We start from the raw sequence: 7,315 nt of genomic DNA on the forward strand, positions 1-7,315 counted from the left end.
TTCTAAAGTGGAAGTTTGCAATAAACAATTTAAATACATTTTGGAAATCACTGCAAGCATGATGTTATAACCATACATTCTTTTAAATTACATAGGCATTGATTTGAAATCGTTATGCACAATTGTGCTGCAGATTGAACGTTAAGGAAGTATCCTACTGTGACACTCAACTAGGCAGTCATTTATACTGCATTTGACCTTAGAGCATTTAGGCAGCCTGTTTTCTTACACTGGTTTATCATCCCCCTTTTCAAGTGGACATTACATCCAGAGATTTAAAAAAACTATTCACCAGAACTGATTACTATAACCCATTAAGGATAATCAGGCCACTGAAACAGGCAATAAACACATGCTTTTCAAGTTTTCTAGCCAGGCCACTTTTGAATAGTAAACAAGCTCACCCCATCCATTCTGTAATAAAAATCACAACCTCCCCATTTTGAGCTTAGAAACACATGGGGCAGTTTTCATATTGTTTCCAGAGTAACCTAACAGGGAAAAGTCTCCTCTCTCTTCATCAGTACAGTATAAAAATACCCTTCTCCCCAAGGTGTTTGTGGAGTTGAAAGTCATGACCTTTTCTCATGAAGAAATGGTGCTAGTAAGATTCAAAGCAGAATGTTTTCCTTCAAAAGCACTTTTTTAAAATCTGAATACCAGAAGACTGCATCTCACTCCAGAACGTAATCATCAAAACACTAGCTGCACATGTAGAATGGTTTACCAAACTGGTAAGGCACCACGAACTATTTAGAAATAAAATAAGTACAGGCCAATTTGTCCAAAGAAAAACTGAAATCACCCAGAAACCACATCTGGGTCACCATAATTTCAAAATCTTTTTACTGAAGAATCAACATTTGAAAGGAAAAACATGTAGAATTCCCCCAAAAAGGGGTTTTTATTTGATACAGATGCTACATCAAGCCACCAAGGACAAGATCAGTCCAGAATAGTAAAGCTCAGGGATGCCACCCTCAAAGGATCACTGCTCCCAGGCTTGAAGGTGGAATCTCCTGAAGATAGGCAAGGAGTCTTCTAGCAGCAGCAAAGAGAAGGCATTATCTGGAAGTCAGCTTCCCAGGCTCCACCCTTCCATGCTGTTATGCAGCTTCAGTAGCACTGTGACGGATGTCTACTTGGACCTTTGCCTCATCTTTCTCCTTTTGCGCTTCAGCCTAGAAAAAATAATATTAACTGAAAATACTAAAGTAGTATCACCATTATAACAGTTCAAATAAAGCTCAGGGCATTTCTGGTATACACAAGATGCTTGCAAAAACAGAACTTTTGAGATGGAGAAATGAGAGGAAATAAGATATAGAACCTACTCATTCTCCAGATCAATTTCTGATAAGCAGGTTAAGACTGAACATTTCAGGAGCCATCAAATAGAAATCTCCAATAATCATTATGGAATGCTTAGTTTAATAATTGCTATTTCTTTCTCCTTTTTGATAATAGAAACTTCTACAGCACAGGGAGGAAAAAAGCAAATAAATTATAAATTTCCAGATCAACATGTAAAAGTACAGGGTGATGACTATATCAATGCAGTTTTCTTGGTAGCGTTTATTTAATCCCGCCTTTATTTTTATAAATTACTCAAGGTGGCAAACATACCTAGTACTCCTTCCTCCCCCTATTTTTCCAACCACCACCACCCTGTGAGGTGAGTTGGGCTGAGCGAGAGGGACTGGCCCAAGGTCACCCAGCTGGCTTTCATGTCTAAGGCAGGACTAGAACTCTCAGCCTCCTGGTTTCTAGCCCATTGCCTTAACCACTAGACCCAACTGGCTGAAGTGGTTTCCCAGAAATTCTCAGATGGTCCTCCATTCAAATGCTAACCAGTCCAATCCAAATCAGCCAATGTCAGCACAATAATACCAGAACTTATTTTAGTGTATTAATACGCGCACACACACTAACCCTAGCCCTTAAAAGCTTCCACCTAGACAGACACATTGAAACATTAACAAATATTGCATGAAGTATACTTAGCATACTCTGTTCCCTTAGGCTATCAATTCTTAAAATTCCTCAGTTTATGAAACATAGGGATGTCCATTTGCTGGCCCCTGAAATGTTCAGTCTTAAGCTTCTAACCTGTGCAGAGAAGAATCAACAGGACATACTGAGGAATAGACTATTCATTTAAAAGTGAACCATGGTAAGAGACGGCATATACAATAGAGAAGCAAGCTGAGGTTTGCCTCCAAAGAACTTTTGGTTATCAATGTTAAGATGCAAGATCAATGTTCCATTTATTACTTGTTTAATTCAGGTGAAGTCCATTTGTTCTTGCACAAGTCTGAATAATGGGGCATACAGTGTGTATATCCCAGGGCACTACAGATACTCCACTGGGGTCTTGAGGTAACTCTTGTGTTTCTTAAGTGCTGTTTTTAGCATAGCCACTACAGTCTAACCACTACTTATTGTTACCAATCCAAGAACAGTACAAGCAAGGCCTGGCAATTTTAATTACATCTCTATCAATTATTTGACCCAGTAAAGGTGCTGCCTTTGGATGCACTGATACAAACAAATCTAGCATCATCGCTTCAAGGTAGTCAGTTGCAATCCCAGGTACAAAGGGGCTTTCTGAATAAAGACAGAACCTAGGTGCCTTGAAATGTGAACCTAAGATAAATCCTGAGCTTGGACAAACTAGCACTTAATTTTAAACTAGCCACAGGTTAGAAAAATCTTATTAAACAGAGATTAAAAGTTAAGAACATCCAACAGTCTTTTAGAGCAAAGAAATGAGCAACAGAATAAAGTAAAAACATGCTCGCATACCTGCGCATTCGCTTCTTTCGCCACTAAAGATGGTGCGAGGGAAAAAAAAATTGCATTAGAATTTCTGATAGCACCAATGATACATACAAATGAAAAAATCCCATATATACAGTTACATATTTTAAATTTTATTTTGCAAAATTTCACCAGTATGTATAAATCAATTCATGATAATTGTAGAAATGACCAAAAAGCTGTAAAGGCTCTTTAGCATGAAAATAAAGAAGCCTGCATTTAATCAACATGGAGTGCACACAACACTACACAAGACGTGTATTTAGCTATCTACAAGACATCATGAGCACTGCATTCTACTACAGAGCAACAGTTACTTATACATAACAGACATTCAGAAGTTAGTGATCAATATGTAAATATATGTTTCATCAGAAGCGAGGCCCACAGAGTTCAACTGGGCCATTATCTAAGGAAATGATGGGAAGGTCCTGAAACGAAAATCTGAACATTTCCTGTAAATGAAGGCTTTTCAGATCGGTTCACACGCTAAAATATTCTGACGGCTTAAAAGAGTCCATGTTTTACTACAGACGACATGCTCCCATTTTTCATGCTTTGAAGTAATCGGGGCCTCAACCAAGATTTCAGTATATAAACAGCTCTGTTCGCCAGAGACATTACAGCAGTATTTCCAGTCTTCTGACGGCTTAAAAGAGTCCATGTTTTACTACAGACGACATGCTCCCATTTTTCATGCTTTGAAGTAATCGGGGCCTCAACCAAGATTTCAGTATATAAACAGCTCTGTTCGCCAGAGACATTACAGCAGTATTTCCAGTCTTTTGTTTCAAACCGTCCCCCGCCACCTAGCATTAAGACCCTGCTTCCTTCTTGGCCACCCATCGAAAGGAGCGCCAAAGTCCACAGACTGCAAACCCAACATTTCCGGGCTCGAGATACCACTCACCTTAGCTCTCATAGCGGGGCAAGGCCCCTGGGGTCACTCCCTGGAAATAGACGGCAAGGCTATAGCCGGATGGCAACGGATAGAGAAGACCGCGCCAACCACCATCAAGCGCCTCACGCACAAAATGGCACCACCGGAAAACAGCAGAAAGGCCTAGGAAGGCCGTCGGCTGCTATTTATAGTTCGCTTTGTGAGAAGGCGGGGCAAAGTACGTAAGTGCCTCCCTCATTGCATGATGGGAAATGTAGTTTGCACCTATAAAGAAACTTGTTTATTTTCCGATTAGGTCTGTACGGTTTTCCACCATTTTGAATTTAAAGTAATTTTTACTCCACTAATTCTTGTCTAAATAGTAAAACGTGGTAGCCATGCACAATTAATTCTCGTGGAATTTATGAGTAAAAGTGAACAAACCCAGCCCAGAATGTAATTTTCTTCCAGTAATGAATTGCTGCATATAAAGCACAATCTGCCACTTCCTGTGTACAGAAGGCACTTCTGGAAACTTTTGTCAATTTAATTGCCTACTTTAATCTTAAAAATCAATACTGTCCTGTATAATAATAAAGTGTGAATAAAATATTATTTTAACTTGCAACCCTTCCATTTTACAAATTATTGCAGCTAAGGACAGGATTAGGATTTAGTTGATATATGGCCCCATCTGATGACTCTTGATGGATTAGCAACCCCCGTAAATAACTCAGACCTAAAGCCTACTAATTCAAAACTACTGTACCAAACTGCTCTCATAGGCACTTAAATCCCAAGAATGAAGAAGGCTGTAGTTTTTTCAGGAGAATTGCACATACTATTGACAATAGATTGGGGGCATCAAAAATGTTTCAAAGCAATCCTTTGAGTCTACATTCCCCCCCCCCCACTAAATACTAAATTCCAAAAAACTTCTTCACATGCTAAATGCTAAAGTACTGTACATATTCACAATGGCATCCTGTTAGGGCAACTAGATGTACTAGAAAACATTAGAAGGCCATGACTAAGAAGAGCATTCCTAATGCTACAGCACTTTAAAAATTTAGAAAGTCACTTCATTTCAGAGATACTGGGTTTTAATGTGTGAAAAAATCAACACAATACCTCAGCAATGGTATTGGCTAATGGAGACTGCCTTCAAGTAAATCTACATAGAACCAGAGTCCTAGGGAAACCAACAATATGGCAGACCTATCATCATCATCATCATCATCATCAACTAAACTCAATGGGCCATTGTATTTCTCCCCCAGACCTAGTACGTTGACGGTCAAGATACAGAGGGCTACAGGAATGCTGCTTGCACGGCCTGTTCCAGATAGTATCTCATAGTACTGTGGCTTCGGGACCCAGCCCTGAACAGGGCTTTAATACTCACTCTAGCCAAGTCACGAGCCTCCTGCAATAGAGACAATCTAGTGCTGAGCCAAGGGGCAGGCTGGTAAGCTCCAGCCTGGCCAAACTCTGCACTGGCAGCTTTAATGCCTATGGCTACCATTACCTGAACCTGCTGTTCTGGGCAGAATGCATACTGGCTCTGGCATTTGTATCCTGCTTTTACTCTGATGCAGGAGCCTCCCCGCAACCCTGCGAAGTAGGTTGGGCTGAACGAGGGGTCTGGTATCCTGGCTAGTTCCATGGGCAATTAGGGACTTGTCCCTGCGCATTGTGAAAGAGATGTGACTGAGGAATAGAAGCAATTAGAACCACCACCATCCAGTTCTACTTTTCAAATCTTCTAAACTTCAATGAGCTCCTTATCCACAGAACTTCTAGATACTGTAAGTACAAGTGCTGGGGGCTTATTCACTAAACATCTCTGCAATCCTACTGGTATTGAGTGATTGTGTTTCTTACTTTTACAAATGGTTAATTATAGTTCATTCAATTAGCTCAATTTTGGGGAAAGGTCCACACATCACACTAAAGCAAATGGTAACCTGTGGACTGGGTTCACATAATAAAGCACGGTTGGTTGATGTTTCAGTGTGCAAATAAAGCCAATCACATCCTTCAAATCACACTGCAACTCACAGTTCAACTCAGAATCAGATATTGAACATACAATGCAGTATCAAATACTGAGCTAGGCTCAAGAACTGAGTTTAAATACTACTCACTTACAAAGCTCACATGGAAAGTAGCTGGGTTCACATGCTGTATTAAATTGTGGCCCAAACTGGTTGTTAACACAAGACTCTGTGAAACCCAAACCACAGTATGAACCCAGCCAGTGACTAGATCAGTTATATCACAGGGTTATTGTGAGGATAAATCAGAGGGAGGGACTGTTACCTTTAGCTTGTGAAAAAAGGGGGAATATCAATATAATAAATAAAGGTTAGTGGCCCCATTGATTTTAGGCCATCTAAAAAAGCTCATCATAAAGATACTGCATCCACCTTGTACAATCAGAGATGGAAAGGAGCAAATAAATAACATAGCTCATTTGGTTGAGGCCCAATTATAATGAAGTGCTTTATTGAAATCTACATTTCTAGTACAGGGCAGTCAAAAAGAGCTTGAAAATATTATTACTAATCCTAGTGATCATAACACTGATATTCAAGACAGACACAGTAAGGTTGACTGACACCCCAAAACAGAATTCATGTTGGGAGCTTCCCAATTTCCTGTATAAAAACAAGTCAGTAATTAAATTACATTCTATTCAAGACTCATAAAGGCACTTTAAAACTTAGAAACAAAGATTCCCAATAGAGGTCTTTGTTCGACCTGCATTAAAACCAAATTGAACAGCTCTATGGTGCATTGAATTCAACTCTGCCTGAAGCCCTTTGGTTGGAGTTGTGGAAAATAAAGACTGCTAGGAACAATACAAGCTGTCAAAGAAACAGGCTGTTCCCTCAAATGTTGGCCAAAATCATTGGCAACTATTAGAAGTTGGAAGTAGCCACTTACCAATACATTTGTGTAATTACCTGGTAAGCTAGTTGTCATGTGTGGTTTTGAGTGGATTGTGTGGTTTTGTGCACTGTAACATTTAACCAAAGTCCATAGCATAGTAATAAAATTATTTCTCTCTCCATTAGCGTAAATTAAAATTAGCATTGCTTTTTTCTAGGATTAGTAACGACTGATGGGTCAACGTATCTAATGGTGGAAATGTAAGACCCATCTTGAGTTCTACTGCTGACAAATGGCAAAATGTATGATCAGGATCAAGAATTTTGTTGCAAACAGAATTAGCCAAAGCAAAGAACCAGCTGTACTTAATGCCAAAATTCAAAGGTCACTTTTTCTTTCCAAAAAGGGGGGGAACAAGCAAAATATCAAAACAAAAGCCACCTTTTTAAATAGGAGGGAAATAAACCTCCAGTATCTTAAATGCATTGTAGAATATTCAAGAAGAATAAGAAAGAAACATAGCACTACACGACAACTCTGGATCTTCAGAAATGGGAAGAATCCAGTAGGTAGTAATTAAGAGCAATCAACTCTTCATAACATTTTCAGTTAATAAGTGCATAAAAGCAGACATTTCTTCAAGTATATACTATTTTGTATCAAAATATTTCAAATTTCAGACTCCTCCACCCCTCAACATAGCAGACCCATTAATCTATC

At 39.3% G+C, this 7,315-nt stretch overlaps 1 long non-coding RNA gene across 1 annotated transcript; it reads right to left on the reverse strand.

The window, feature by feature from the left end:
- Positions 1-874: 874 nt before the first annotated feature.
- LOC134490450 (uncharacterized) lies at positions 875-3,895 on the reverse strand. The gene is made up of 3 exons (XR_010067213.1): positions 3,731-3,895; positions 2,806-2,828; positions 875-1,181 (listed from the first exon to the last, which is right to left on the reverse strand). It is a non-coding gene; the product is annotated as an uncharacterized LOC134490450 (long non-coding RNA).
- Positions 3,896-7,315: the final 3,420 nt, after the last annotated feature.

This window comes from Candoia aspera, chromosome 2 (assembly GCF_035149785.1).
Source record: "Candoia aspera isolate rCanAsp1 chromosome 2, rCanAsp1.hap2, whole genome shotgun sequence".
Taxonomy (NCBI): domain Eukaryota; kingdom Metazoa; phylum Chordata; class Lepidosauria; order Squamata; family Boidae; genus Candoia; species Candoia aspera.